Source organism: Nicotiana tabacum, chromosome 5 (assembly GCF_000715075.1).
Source record: "Nicotiana tabacum cultivar K326 chromosome 5, ASM71507v2, whole genome shotgun sequence".
In the NCBI taxonomy this organism is placed as follows: domain Eukaryota; kingdom Viridiplantae; phylum Streptophyta; class Magnoliopsida; order Solanales; family Solanaceae; genus Nicotiana; species Nicotiana tabacum.
Window position 1 is genome coordinate 43,953,689 of NC_134084.1, and position 16,890 is coordinate 43,970,578.

Below are 16,890 nucleotides of genomic sequence, written 5' to 3' on the forward strand. Positions count from 1 at the left end.
AGCAAACAAATGCACAAGTAGCAAGTAAGATGCATCAGGATGGTCTTTTGCCATTTTCGGTACACTTGTCCTAGACAGACCCAACCCCTGTGTTGAGCCTCTAAAGTCAAATGCACGTGATGCAAACAAACGTTCCTACTAGGGATCTGGCATGAAGCTGAGTTATTCTAGGTTTATAACCTGGGTATTTGTTCTAGACTGTGTACCCGAGCGGACAACTCGAGTCGAGGAGGGGGCTACGTACTGGGAACCAAAAGGCCATCAAGCTTAGTAACTTGTCTAAGCCTCTTTCTTATTTCAAGGTATGACACTAACAGAATAGGGAGTCTCGACCAGCGAGCACATCCCCGAAGGTGAGAAGAGAAAGGTTTCGTAACAGTTTATATACAGTTCAGATAATATCAAAGCGGTAAAAGCAGCATTTAGCACATTAGGCCCAAACATGTAAAATCAGATAATAGACAAAGCCAATTATAACAATTATTCCAAGCTAGAATTCTCGAACCCTGAACCAGAAGTTCTGGGTTCGTCCAATCCCCAGCAGAGTCGCCAGAGCTGTCACACCTCCTTTTTCACCTGCGCCCGCAGGGGCGTAGGGGAGTTTTTCAAATTAAAGGACAATTGAAACGGGATTTATTATTTAATTCAGAGTCGCCACTTGGGATATTTATGGTGTACCAAGTCACCGGTTGAATCCCGAATCGAGGAAAAGATTGACTCTGTATTACAGTCCGCGAACCAGAAATCCGGATAAGGAATTCTGTTAACCCTGTAGAAGGTGTTAGGCATTCCCGAGTTCCGTGGTTCTAGCACAGTCGCTCAAATGTCATATTCGGCTTATTTATCTGATTTTAATACATGTTGAACCTATGTGCAAATTTTAACTTTTTACCGCTTTTATTATTATTATTTTTAACGAGAATTGCAACGTCGTGAAAACACATCTCGAACCACGTCACATCAATGCACCCGTGGTTATTGACACATTTCGACTCCGTTGAGATTTGGATTTGGGTCACATAAATGTGCACCCGAGTTTAAGAAAGTAAATTATTAAAAGCGCGTCTAAAATGACTAGCGCGTTGTTATCTTTGGGGAGGGCCATGAAATTCACTAAGCGGCCCATCCTGAATTCTAAATGTTTCATTTTTAACCATTTATCAAGGGCCCCGCAATTTATGTATTTTTGTTTGGTGAGGCTCGTCTCATTTATTATTTAAAAGGGAAAACCTAAAAGCGACTATGATTTGCTATTTTTATTTTGTCTCTAAAAAATAAAGAAAAGTCCCTAATTAGTTAACACGACTTAAGCGACCCGTTTTAAAAATTAAGACCCAAATAAGCACAAGGGCAGGCCATTCACAGGCCTGGGCCCAGGTCCAAATGAATTTAATGTGAAACGGGACCTGGGCCACCTTGTTCCCACGTTGAAGCCCAAACCGCCTAAATATAGGCTCTCAGCCCCTTTTCGACAAAATGAACCACAACTCCAATTTAAACAAGACTAAACACTTGCTGGAATTTTAGTTTCCACTTTTAATAATTCGTACCCAGACAAGATTAAACGCAAAGACTGGATTGAGTAAAATGCTCATGAGGTAACCTCAAGTATATGAACTACCACCTTGATTACATAGTTTGGCTATTTATATCCTTTATGTTCCCTAGCACACTCAGCTAGTATTTCAATCAAACTTAACTACTACTGAAATAGCTTCTTAAAATGACTTTATTGCAACTATATTACTTACTAGAATGACTTCATGAAGCAACCTGAAATGACCACTGGGGTTAACCTTAATACAATACAAATTAGATGAACTAAATATGTATACTACTCAACAGATGATCAAATACAGCCATATGCATTCCAAACGAACATGGCTCTGGAAATATGGTTTCATTTCATTCAAATCTGCAGTTACATCAATGTGAGTTCAAATTGTGTACCTGGAAATCAGAAATCAACAGGAAGTAGAAGCAGTTAGCTCAGCAGGGAAGTCAACAGCTATTAGGAATTTCACACAGCCATAACACAGCTATTCTTCAACCCAGGAATGATTCAATGACCCAAAAACCAAACAGAAACAAAAAGATTGACCCACAGCAGTACCTAAACAAACCAAATGAACTCAAAGAGACGACCAAAACCACTTGAAACTTTCAATAGGCTAAAGTTCAATCAGAAACCACTTCAGCTGGACTCAAAGTCACTCAAGGTCAGTCTAGGGTATTTGAATTAGGAAAATGAAATCACGGAAGCAGGAAAGAATTTCAATCTCTCCAGTATTTTAAGTGTTTTCAAACTCTCAGATTGCTTAAAGAAGAACTGGCTTAAAATGTTTTTTCACCAGCTGATTTCTTCAGGACTGGTGAAACTCCCAAGAACTCTCTCAATTTCTCTAACACAGACCCTAAAGAAAACCAAGACCAGACCAAAAAAGAAATCCCCCCTTAACTCTATCTAGACCCCTATTTTATACTGACCTTGCCCCCCTCTCAAAAGCACTCAGACAGAATCCTCCCACTAATTCTGCCCATGATCTTCTTTTAATTCCACTAGTATGTCTTTTCCTTATTTAATGTTCAAACAGGCATGGGCCACATATTTTAATCAATCCCTTTTAAGTCTTCCCCTACCATTATGTTTTGTTCCTCATTAGCACTAAACAAATGCATTAGTTTAATGTTAATTAAGTTCTTTACTGACAGCCCACTTAGCAAGACCATTTTGCCAACTTTTAAATCCCAAAACTACCCCTGAAACCCCTATGTATTACTGCCCTGCCCTAAGCTTCATTGATCTGTTATTAAAACTCTATAAGTTGTAACCCTAACAACTAATTTCTAATTGATCACTAAATTACTACAGCTATAAACCAATTCCCACTATCAAATTCACACAGTGATTCAAAGTAGAAGACCAGATCATTTCAAACATGGCATCAATCAAAGGGAATGAGTTGATCATATTGGGAACCAATCCTGATCAACTCAGACCCAGTGATTGAGCAGGGATTCAATAATACAAGCCAAAATTGAAGCAGTATGAATCAAGGAAGGAGGTTTATGCGAACAACTATAAAGAACAGGAGGTCAAACCAAATACAGGGAACGAGCAAACACAACTCTAATTCAAGTATATACAAGATGCAGGATGGTAAACATACTGGTATGAACCAAAGGTTGAACTATTATCATGTTAACATAACATTCAAGCCTAAAAGACTAATCGACGACGCTTATTCAATTGATTACACAGGCTATAACATTTAGCAGTTAACAACAAACAATCAGAATAAACAGACTAACAAGTGATTCGAGTGGTATTGGCAAAAACAGGGAACTTATAAACTAACAAATTACATGGCTGATAACATATATTCGACCATGAACAGAAGCAGACTCGACCAAATAAAAAGGTCTGATTGGAGAAGAAGAAGAAGCAATGAACAAAAACTAGATTATAACTAAACTAAACACAATTAACCGTAACAAAAATAGAACAAGAAAGAAAGGAGAAAAAAATACCTTAACAAAACAGAAACTAGACGAACCCAGGTCGAACTCTTGACTCAAACTTTTTGAGGTCGAATGGACCTTAATCGAGTGTTCTCAACGGAGAACACTTCGACTAAGGTCGATTAGACGCCCAAATTCCTTTAATTTCGGACAAAACCTAGGTTTGGTCTTTATAGGGGTCTTGGTTCCATTTGGGGTTCGAATGGTTCTAGCAAGATTCGAACCAGGCCAAAGGTATTTTGGGCACGAGGGAGGTCAGGGGTGTCGTGGTGTGAGTTTGGGACTGGTTGGGGTAGGTTTAGGTTTTGCTCGAATCTTCGGTTGAAGATTCGAGAAGCTAGAGGTTGATTTGAGGCCAACGGTTAACGGATTCGTAACGAGGGTGGTTAGATGGCTTATGAGTGTTAATTTGGTGACCGGTGGCATTGTTGCCGTCGGGTTTCAGGCGAAGGTGTAACAATGACAGCTAGGGTTTGGTCTGGTTCATCTCTGAGCTTGAGAGAGAGACGATGGGGTGAGGGGGGGTTTGGTTTGGGGGCGTGGGGTAAGGGATTAGAGTTATATACGGGAGGGGGCATTTGATCTTGGCCATTGGATCAATCACGATCAACGGCCTGGATCATTTTACTAATAGGAAACGACATCGTTTGGCCATGCTACGAGACTGGGTCGACCCGGGGTGAAATGGACTGGGTTATGGGGGAAGCCTGGGACCGTTAGATCAAAAGGAACGGATGGTTCAGATTTAATCACCTGAAACGGTGTCGTTTGAACCAATGTTGGGGCTGAACTGGACCGTTTGATCTGTTTGATCAACGGTTCAGACTTGAGACGCCTAAACGGCGTCGTTTGAGTCATCTGAGAGATCAGGCATATTGGACCAGGTAAATGGGATGTTTTGGGCCTGATTTTGGGTCCAAAAAAATAGCCCAGTTCCGAATGTGTTTCTTATTGCACTTGTTTTTCTTTTCTATTATTTTCCTTTTTAATTCCTAATTACCAAAAATTCTAAAATAAGTTGTAAAACCAAAATTAAATTATTAATTAAACCTAAATAATAATTGACACACAAGATTAAATATTAATTAAAAAATAAAATCACACAATTGGACAATAAAACGACAAAAATGCAACAAATACATATTTTGTAATTTTCTTTCTTTTAGAAACAAAACATGGTTCAGTTAATTCCTAAGTGCCCAATTAAATCCCAAATGTGCATGCAACATATATTTTTATATTTTTTAATTAATTAAAACAAGATAAACATTCACAGACAAAAATACAAACAATTATCCAAAGATGCCACGCAAATTCTTAAAATTGTACCTAAAGGACATTTGTTTTATTTTTTGATTTCTTTTGGAGTAGTTTCTGTGAAGCAAAAATCACGTGCTCACATCATCAACATAGCATAATAGCGTCAATACATAATAAATGTCATGAGCTCTAAAATGGAAGTGCAAGTCTGAAATGCCAAATAATAATACTGCCTGAATGAAAGACAACAATACAAAATAAATAGAGATGCCAAGATTGCGATCGAGATGCAACTCTACCTCGTCTCTCCGAAGAATACTTACCAACAAGCCTCAACTACTGGTGGCTCGGTCCAACACTTGGATCTGCACAATTAAGTACAGAGGTGTAGTATGAGTACGACCGGCCCCATGTACTCAGCAAGTATGATAACTATCCTCGGCGAGTTAATAGAAGCAAAAATTATAAATGCTACTCGCTAATCACATGTACAATTCATATTTCTAACAAGTACAAAACAATAATATGATCAAGTCATGAATCACAGATAGAAACCACCTTGGTATACACAATAACTTAACATACTTTGCTCAGTCAACAATCCCGCATATAAAGAAGATATGTAAACAAATCAAGTAAACAACCAAGGAAATTGCAAGAAAAGATGAAATGCAATAACCAAATCAAACACTGGCCAGCTTTTCCTTAAAATCTCAACAGTTGAACTAAACCACTGATTAGCTTTCCTCAAATCGCATGTACACTATCAAGAAGGAATATTAAAGGATGACCCTAGGGGGTGGATCCATATCCACACGCTCACAGATAACTTATATGTTGCACGGATAACTCATGTGTCAATAATATCAATCGCATGGACAATTCACGTTCCAATACCAACAATATCTTGGATCCATATGAATAACTCACATGTTGTACGAACAAATCACGTTCTCAATACCCAATCCGTCCGGTGTGTTCACAGGCTCAATATCCCAATATTCCCGGTGTGGTTACAGGCTCAATATCAAAATCTGCCCGGCGTGGTCATAAACTCAATATCACAATCTACTCGGTGTAGCCATAGGCTCAATATCACAATCCGCACGGCATGATCACATGCTATCAGTTCAATCCATATCACACAGAAAGCAAATATACAAGAATACATGTATATAATTAATGAATATTAAAATTCATACCCCTAGACTAGTATAAATGACATGTTAAGGTGTATTCAAGTGCAAAATGTGCTATCATAGCTCTAATCGATCAAATATATCACAAAAGTAGCAATTATCAAATTCAGTCAGGAGATTAACCTCTTTGTAACCTCAAACATGGCTCAAATAGCTAACAACATGGGTACAATATAAGAACCATCACAACATGAAACTTAACAATCAATACAAAGCATATCATAGCCTAAACACTACCTCGAGGATGAAAATTACCCTGGTGCATGCACATGGGCTCAACCCCACACATGTGACGATGTGCACCACCCATAGCACCTAGCTATCATAAATAACTCCGGAAACTAGTGCCTCAATCAAGTTTATGCAAGATGCTTACCTCAATCAAGCTAAATCAGTACTTTAAGAATCCCTTCCCGGGTGAATCAACCTTCGGGCGACTCGAATCTAGCCAAAATAACTTAATATCATCAATAAAAGCCATATGAAATAATTTCAAATGATAAAGCTAAGATCTTGAATCAATCAATGTCAACCCAAAAGGTCAAACCCGAGCTCACTCGGCAGAACCCAACAAACACACCAATTGCGAACATTCATTCTGATACGAGTCCAAATATATGTATTTTATTCAATTCCAACCTCAAATCGACCCTCACATCATCAAATCTCACTCTCCAAAATTATAGTCCAAAACCCCCCAAATCTCACCTTTGATTCATACAAATTAGGTATAATAATATATGGGTAATCAATATCTAACACCAAAATCAAGTAAGGATTACTTAACCCTTCAATTGTGATGAAAATCCCTCCAACAATCGCTCTTAGCCGAGATCCACAACTCCAAAAAAATGAGAAAATGGCCAAACCCTTCGAATTATAAAGTCTGCCCACCTAAAATGCGTTTGTGGTCCATAGTGTCACATCTGTGGAAAATCCATCACATATGTGGAAGCCACTTAACCTCTTGACCAGCCGCTTTTGCGGACACCAAGCCGCATTTGCGACTCCACTTCTGCGGCAGCTCCTGCGCACTTGCGCTCTACAGTCTGCACCTGTAGACCTAGACCTTCTAGCAAAGCACCGCATCTGTGACCACCCTGACCGCTTCTGCAGTCTCGCACCTGCGGCCAGACCCATCGCATGTGCGAAAATAGCATAATTTAGCAATTATTCAGCAAAGCTAACATAGTCCAAACTGATCTGAAACCAATTCAAAATATATCCTAGCCCCTCGGGACCCCCGTCCAAATATACCAACCAATATTGAAACATAACCCGGACTAACTCAAGGCCTCAAATAACACAACCCAACATCAAAACCACGAATCTCACCTCAATCCAAGCCGAAGGAACTAATGAACTTTCAATTCTCGTGTCGAACCATATCAAATCAACTTGGAATGATCTCAAATTTTGTGTGCAAGTCCCAAATTATCTGTCGCATCCGTAAACCGAGGAGTCCCTCTCTATTCTCCCCTCTAGCTTTAGCTCTCCTATATTTACTTTTGTTTAGATATTCTGGAGTTAGAACACTTTGTAGTTATTCAACATCTTATGATTTCATGAGATTCCAGGTTTTGGGAGTATGGTTTTTGGTCGAGAGTGTTATTATGGTATATGCCGAGATGGTAGTCTCAACTTCATACTGTGCAAACATACAACAACAACAACAACAACAACAACAACCCAGTATAATCCCACACGTGGGGTCTGGGGAGGGTAATATGTACGCAGACCTTACCCCTACCCCGAAGGGTAGGGAGGCTGTTTCCAGGAGACCCTCGACTCATAAAGCAACAGAAGCCGATATATTAGTACCATAAAAATGCATAATAAAATAACAGCAATACAATAATAGCAATACAATAGATATGAAATACATAATACAATAGATATTAAACTTTCTTTATTATATCTCCCGTAAATTTCTAGTTTTATATCTTTATTTCCTTTTTTCGCAAATTGTTAGGCTTACCTAGTCGTAGAGACTAGGTGCCGTCACAACAGTTCACGGAGGGAGAACTTGGGTCGTGACACCAACCATCCCTGCAAGACACACAACTATAATTACACATATATAAAACATAAAATAGGAAAAACTGGGCTAAAATACTCAAAATGACCGACCAAGTGATTATAGATGAACACTGTTAGAGTAAGCATGTTGTTTCAAATATTTTGGGTGGTTATTCTGCTAAGTGGATTAACTCGCCAGTAGAGAAGAAACATGTTAGTTGGAATACCATCAAGCTTGGCACTTTGTTGGAACATGTGGCTTTTGAAGGACATACCTAAGAACTAGACTATGAAGACAATAATATCTTACGAATTATTCTTGATTTGTCTTAGTTTCCTTTCGACCCAGGTGGGGATTAGAATTTTTAATTCGCGTCCAAGGAAAGAGATTAGACACTAGGTTTATTGCGATAGACTCAGTCTTTATCAACTTAAACCTTGAGGACATAGATAATTATTGAGGCTGCGGATATTGGTATGAACCAAAATAGCCAAGAGAACATGTTTGAAATTTTAGCAAATTACGTATGGGATCGAGGCTGAAAATGGAGTAGGTGCACAGTGCATGCAGGGAACCAAGAGAATAAGGAGATACATAATTTATTCATTGCATTTTGGAGTTAGGCTTGAGTACTCTGAATGTTCTTATATTTTCTCGCCTTTCTTCTTCTGGTCTCTCCCCATATTTTTGAATTTGTGTCATCTCATCCCTATTATACTTATTGTGTCCCTTTTACGTTCATTCTTAGTAATCTTCATTTTAGTTCTTAATATCCTTTGTAATTTTAGTTTGAAAGTTATTGAAATACATCTATCGCTTATTTGGGTTTAAATTATGTTACTCTGATTATTTGTTTGTTACAACTCAAGCTAAGATAAATTGAAGCAAACGTTTGTTGGACTCGGCTCAACTCGTCTAGGCTCGGCAAGGTCTCTGGCTCAGAACATGTTCAGTTGAACTTAGCTAAACTCAGTTAGGCTCGATTGGCGCTACAAGTTGGACTATAACTATATATGTAGATCCTTACTATTCATATTACTCTATTTAAGATCAATTTAATTTAATTTTACTCTTTCACTTTCTCCATTTTGATTTATGTATCTTATTTTCCTTTTTAGTCTAGTTTAAAAAGCACACCTCTTTTTATTTAAGTAGCTCCTTAATTCCAACAAATCTCGTGACATATTTAAGATCACAAGATTCAAGAATATTTTGGTACATTACATACATTTTAGTTTAAGACTACAAGATTTAAAAGTCTTCATACTTTTCTTAACCACTATTTAGTCAAACTAAGACACATGAATTAAAATGGGGGGAGTAATTGATTTTTAAATCATCAATAGAACACCAAGAATATTCATTATAGTAAAGTCATCAGTGGTCAGATGTGATGCAACTAAAGTAATCACATCTAAAGTTGGACAAGAAAGTGGGATTAATCCATCCATATATACGTTGAAGAATCAAAACCCAAATAAAAAATAAAAAGGGCTAAAATTACCTTAATATATTGAAATGGCTCAAAATATTCTTTGTTAACCTTTTAGGCTATAAATATCCTTAACGTTTTCTTTGGGCTAAAATTACCCATATGTCAAACACACCTGGCATGGTCAATTTTTAGACTTTAACTTCGCCACGTAGTATTTCCTTAGCCTGCCATGTGTACTATTTGTATCAATAAAAGACCACTGTATTGTTGGTTATTTCGTGGAAATGACTACTTGGTGATTTTGTACTTGCCATTCTTATTGTACTTTCCTTTCTACATGTTTCCTCCCCATTATTATGTTAAATGCCCTATTTGTTATTCTTTGCATTATGTATATATTTGCACAAGATCTTAGTAGGTGTATTGTCATAGCATCGTCGCTACCTTGTCGAGGTTAGGCTCGACACTTGCGGAGTACATTGGGCCAGTTGCAATCATACTACACTTCTGCACTTCTTGTGTAGATACTGGTATTGGTCCCAGCGGTGTCTAGTGGTGCTTCTACTTGGATCATATCTACAATGGAGACATGAGGTAGAGTTGTTGGCATCCGTAGTCCCTGAAGTCCCCTTCTATTTCTGTCTTTAATGTTTATTTAATTTCAAACAGTTGTATTTCGTTCAAGCCATACTTGTAGTATTCTAGTTGCTCATGTACTGGTGACTTCAAATTTTATGGGATTAGACTATAGCATGTTATATTATGGGTTTATCTTATATATCAGCTTTTATTAATAGTTATTACTCTGTTTTAAATTGCTCAAATGGTTAATTGGTTATCTAATGTTGGCTTGCCTAGCACGTATATGTTAGATTCCATCACGACCCCGAGGTTAGGAATCCAAGTCATGACAACAGCCAAAGGCCTTTCCTCCGCTGGAATAAATATCGAACCACCCATGTTCTCTGATGCCTCAAATACAAATAGAAATGTTGAAGACTTCAACAATCAGTATAAGCCTCTCGTGATACACCATATTAGTAATTCCTCCAAGTCTTAAGTACATGCATGATAATTGCCAACTCTAATTCACAAACTGGACAATTATTCTTAGGGAGCTTCAACTGCCACGACACATAAGCAATCACCCTATCATTCTACACCAACATCACTCATAGGTGGAAACTCCTCCACAAGGTGACAATAATAGTATGCCCTCGTAACACATGGGAAAATTATCCCGAATCACATCTATAATATCATCATCACAACTCGTCGGTGCCAACTGATATCTAGTACTCAACATCACATATGAATAAATAGGAATAAACTGAAGATATAAGTTTCAAGTCGAAATAAAGTCACACGATGAGGAATCAAGGAAAAAAAGTTCTTAAAGCCCTATAGCCTCCTGCAGATTGATATTGACATCTCTGTATTGATCCACAAACTTTATTAGGCATGCTTGTGATTAATGAAACCCTTAGAACCTAGAGCTATGATACCAACATATCACGATCCGAAATTCCACCAAAGGCCAAGATGGTACCTAACCTGCTTTCTAGGCAAACCAGTACTCACGTCAATAATAAAATCCAATTATTAAGCCATTAACTATTCATGATATAAAATCAAAGAGGAATAAGTCATAAATCAAATATCAAATGTGCATAAATCTCAAACAACTTCCACACATGACCACAACTGTCTCATAAACTCTCCCAAAATCCAGGTCTCACAGCTAGTCACAAGCATCTAATAAGGGTACAAGATCTCAACTAAATACATGGTCTATCCGAAAATGACAAAGATACAAAGACATACATAAAGAGTAGGGAAGAAGGACTCTATGTGTTGTGGATTGGATCAAGTAAATAGTTCACCACGAAGTCTCCTAAAAGCACTCCTACTTTATTGGGTAAGTACCTGTCAAACCCATCTCAGAACCTGCACAAAATATGTAAAAGTGTAGTATGAGTACAAAATACGGTACTCAATAAGTATAAAGTCTAGCCCTGAAGAAGTAGTGGCGAGAGGTCAATAGCTTGACCTACTAAAAACTTAATAATCATAAGTGGCATAAACAACATTTAGAATAAAGCATCATATTATCAATCAAGCCCACCGATAAAAACACAATAAAATGTAACTAGCTTTTCAAACAAAAGATATCACATAATATTAGATATCTTAAATCTTTCATAATTATGATATGAGTCAATCGACGGTCATTTAAATGTTAGATCCACCTCATAAGTCCGAGCTACCAATGTATGTTCACAATCCAATTCCAATTCTCATCGCACAATCCCATAAAACTAACACAGACCGTGTCAAGACCCTAAACCTGGACCCGATCGTGACGGCGCCTCTCGTGAAGACAAGGCCAGCTAACACTTCCCATTTCAATTTTTAACAGTTAAACCATAAGGAATAAGTCTAAGCATAATTAATAGAACCTCAAAGTAGCAGATAATAGCATAATTTGCGGAATACAACCTAACACAACCTGATACCGGGGTGTCACTAGTCATGAGCATCTATCAATCCTAATACAAGTCGAAAAAGTCTATAAGCTATTACAAAAGGTCTGATAAAGAGATAGAAGTGATAAAGGGGGATAAACACGGGACTGCGGACGCCAAGCAGCTACCTCGTGGACTCCAAAGTCTACCGGGAGCTCTCAACTCGCACTGGCAAGATCAGCAACGCTTGAATTTGCACACAGGGTGCAGGGAATAAAGTGAGTACTCTAACTCAGTGAGTAATAATCATAACTAAAGACTGAGTGGTAGGAAATCACGAAAAGTACATCAACATGTTGTATAGAGTAGTACAAAACCAGTAAGAAAACAATAAAGCTATGAAATCTCTTAAAGCACCTTAGCTCAATTTAAACTTCTTTAATAATGACTTTTTAACAGTTAAGCAATTGAATGCAAAGCAATTAGAACAGATAAGCATAGAAAATCCGCCCCTCGGGCACAACTACACAATTAAATCGGTAGATGACATGCAAATAAGAAAGATAAACACATAAAGGTTTCAACAAATCCGCCCATCGGGCAATATCTCAGAACAATACCAGCCCCTCTAGCTATATCTCACATCACAATGGGTACCTGCGCTCACTGGGGGTGTGTAGACTCCTAGATGGGCCTCTTACGGCCCAAGCACAATATCAAGCCATCTCGTGGCATCATAACTAGGTTCTCGGCCTTATATCAACAAGACACCTCGTGGCATACAAAACTCAGGCCCTCGGCTTCATAATCATAATCAGTGTATCACCACTACAGCGTGCAGCCCGACCAAAAAGTATCCTCACAGCACATGCCCTCGGCCTTACTCAGTCAAAATCACATTAGCCACTTGGGCAACAGTAAAACATGATGCTCAGCCCAAAATAGTATTTAAAATATCATTTCAAGTGTTAAAGTAGAGTAAACATGGCTGAGTTTTGAAAAAACAGTAGAATATAGCATGACTGAGTACAAGTTTAAAGTCAAAACAGTGAGGAAATATCAATAAAAATTTCCGAAGCGTTCACATAGTTGGCACGAGGCCCAAATATGATATTCAGCCCAAAACATGATGATAGCAAATAGTTTTCAATCAAATACGCAGTAAAATAGTCATTCGGGATGGACTACATTACAATCCCCAACAGTCCACGACCCCACGCTCGTCATCTAACGTGTGCGTCACCTCAATATAGAACGATGTGCAATCCGGGGTTTCATACCCTTAGAACATCATTTATAATCATTACTCACCTCGATCCGGTCCAAACTGTAACCCGTGATGCCTTTGACCTCATGAATCGACCTCCGGATGCTCCAAATCTAGCCACAATCAGTACATAACTATTAAAATATGCTAAGAGAACAAAGCCCACTCGAAAATATTCAATTTACATCAAAAATCCCTAAATTGCGCAAACTCGGCCCCTGGGCCCACACCTCGGAATCCGACAAAATTAACATCAATAGAATCCTCATCCTCTCACGAGTCTATACATACAAAGAACATCAAATTCGGACCTCAATTGCCCCCTCAATTCCCAATTTACACTCTCCAAGTTCAAGCTCTAATTCCCCAATTTTAGGCTTTAATTTCCACATATTTCATGATTAAACAAGTAAAAATCAACATAGGATCGAGTATAGAGTTCAAAAATCTTACCTCCAAGTGTTCCCCTTCGATTCCCTCTTCAATCCTTCTCAAAAGCTCCAAAAATCGCTCAACCATGGAGAAAATAGACCAACAATCATGAAACTCACTTTTAAACATTCTGCCCCTAGGTAAAACTACCTTCTTCGCGAACGCGACCGGCCTCTCGCGTTCGCGTACACCAAATTCACTGCCTCTCCACTTTTCCCTTTGCAAACGCGGACAATTCCATGCGAATGTGATGCTTCGCTATACCAGGCTTTCGCGAACGCGATGCAACTCTCGCGAACACATAGCACATGGGCCTGGGGTGCCCAACGACCTTACTCTTTTACGCGAACGCGACCCTAGTCTCGCGTCCGCGATGCACATGAATCCTCCACCTTTGCGTTTGCGTTCTCATCCTCGCAAATGCATAGAACAAAAATATCATCACACAAAACACCCTTCACGAATGCAAGTCCCTGACCGCGAACGCGAAGAACAATTCGTTTGCAACAAAAACCAGCAAAAACTGCCAAGTCCAAAGTCCAAAATTGATCCGTTTAACCACCCGAAACTTACCCGAGGCCCTTGGGACCTCAACCAAACATGACAACATATCCCATAACCTCATTCAAACTTGTTCCAACCTTCGGAACGCTAAAAACAACATCAAAACACCAAAATCACATCGGATTCAAGCCTAAGAGCTTCATGAACTTCCAAATTCCGCTTTCTATCAAAAAGTCTATCAAACCTCGTCCGAATGACCTGAAATTTTGCACATATGTCACAAATGACACAACGGAACTACTGCAACCCTCGGAATTCCACTTGACTCCTATATCAAAATCTCACCTATCAACCGAAAAACGCCAAAATCTTATTTTTGCCAATTCAAGCCTAAACCTTTCACGGACTTCCAAAATGCATTCTGATCATGCTCTTAAGTCCCAAATCACCTAACGAAGCTAACCAAATTATAAAAATTCTAATCCGAGATCATATACCGACAAGTCAAATCTTGGTCAAATTTTTCATATTTCAAGCTTCAACCTGAGAATTGTTCTTCCAAATTCATTCTAGTTACCCTAAAAACCAAAACCAACGGTTTATATAAGTCATAATACATCACACGGGTTAAGTCATGCCCGAGAACTGGCGAGCAAAGTGCAAAAGCTCAAAACGACCGGTCGGCTCGTTACATCCTCCCCCACTTAAACATGCGTTCGTCCTTGAACGTGCACAGAGTTGTTCTAAAAGCCAACCAATCGCTGAAATAACCTACCATGCACATACCCGGGGGTGATCCCATGTCACCCTATCTCATATAGGTTCGATAACACAATGTAACTGAAATTTCACAATCCAACCTAGCCCATAAACCTTATAACCACATTTCCACTTTCGAAATCATCCACCATATCAGAATCTCACATCTATACTCCGAATAAGCCTGAACAAGAGGTAATAACCCATACCTGCAACCTCAGGTAAAATCACATGATATACCACATAACTCAAACACTTGTAGTGATAACTTCTAATCACGGCAGCTGCACACAACACCCGAATACCGATAGAAAAACTCTTATCAACTAAAGTCTCATTCCCACACTTCCATATACTGCCAATGATAAATGAAATACGCAGTAAACCATAACCTTCTCTCAGATCAACCATTCATGAAGCCACTTCTCCTCTGGCAAAGACCATAGCAAATTTCTGAGCCGAACCTCGATATTATCCTTCCAACATGCTGAAATCGAATCTGTTCATATTCATTAATGATCCTAATGATCTTATCTAATCCAACACACTACTCTGGTGACATGACACATCAATACAGGCTAAAACCTCAACTTGTGAAATCCGCGCACCAATAAGCAACAATCCGAACATACTCAAATCATGAAAATGACTCAAATGAAAGAGTTGTATTGCAAGCTCACCTGTACCACCATAACACAAGGCTGAGAACCCGTCTCACATCATAGAAATAGAACACACGAATCTAACCCGCAAGGTCATACCTCCACATAACTTTGCTACAATGCGCGACCCTATCCAGATACTGGTCCACATGAAACACCTCAAGTCACTCTGCTCGAAATTGATGACCACGCACAATGATGCCTAGAACCAAAGCAAATCATCATACCCATGGTGAAGCAAATACATAACACCACACAAACACGAAGGAACATAACTGATACGCCATTCACCGAGCAATACCCAGTACTCTTCCCGCTCGACTTTCACTATGAAACCCCAATGGAACCGCACCATATGTGCCTATAACCAACAAATTATAACCCCTCGCAACGCAAAAAAATAACTCATATATCACCTTAGAACACTAATTGCTCAATAACAACCGACTCACCACATCCTTCAACAATACAACTTGGAGCCAACCAAGCCGACTCAAGTTAGAACACACATCCACATTGGCCTGTCAACGAACCCCTTATCAAGGAAACCCTATAGTTCCTCCTTCAACTCCTTTAACTCTATCGGCGCCATGCGATACGGTGCCCGACATCACATCAATACCGAAATCAACAACCCCGCTCGTTGACATGCCCGGCCACAAGAAACACATCCGAAAAGTCCCTTACCACCATAACTGAATCAATGGTAGGCTCTTCACGAAAGCCCAAATAAGAAAGACAATCCTTCCTAGCCATCCGTTGGGTCTTAGAATATAAAACCACCCTACTAGGACATGAAATCCGTCGAACCTCGCCACTCAATCTGTGGCATTCCCGGCATAGCCAACATTGCTGCCTTAGTGCAATAGTCCAGAATAATATGACACGAAGACAACCAGTTTATACCCAATATTACATCAGAATCTAACATACCAAGCAGCATAAGATCCACTCGAGTTTCCAAACCCCGATAGTCACTAAACAGTGATGATACACATGACCTACAACCACAACATAACCTGAATATGAGAACTCCTAGTCTCCAACTCCCTATAGCACACGAATCACCATACCTGATCCCAGTTCCGCCGTCCGAATACATACCACACCTCTAATACCCAATCATTCCACGAGAGATACTCTAAAATTCTTCTGTGCCACCAAGCAAACTCGAATATCAGCAGTCGATCTAACAAGAGAGTGTTGCAATACTACCGAAGTACCATCAACTTAATCACATTGCCTTTTTCTGAAACATATACCCTCGTCAAATCACCCCAGTTAGCAATACCGTTTTCCTTAATCATCTGAAGATCATTTCCCTAATCATCTGAAGCTCATTTCCCTAATTATCTGGAGCTCATT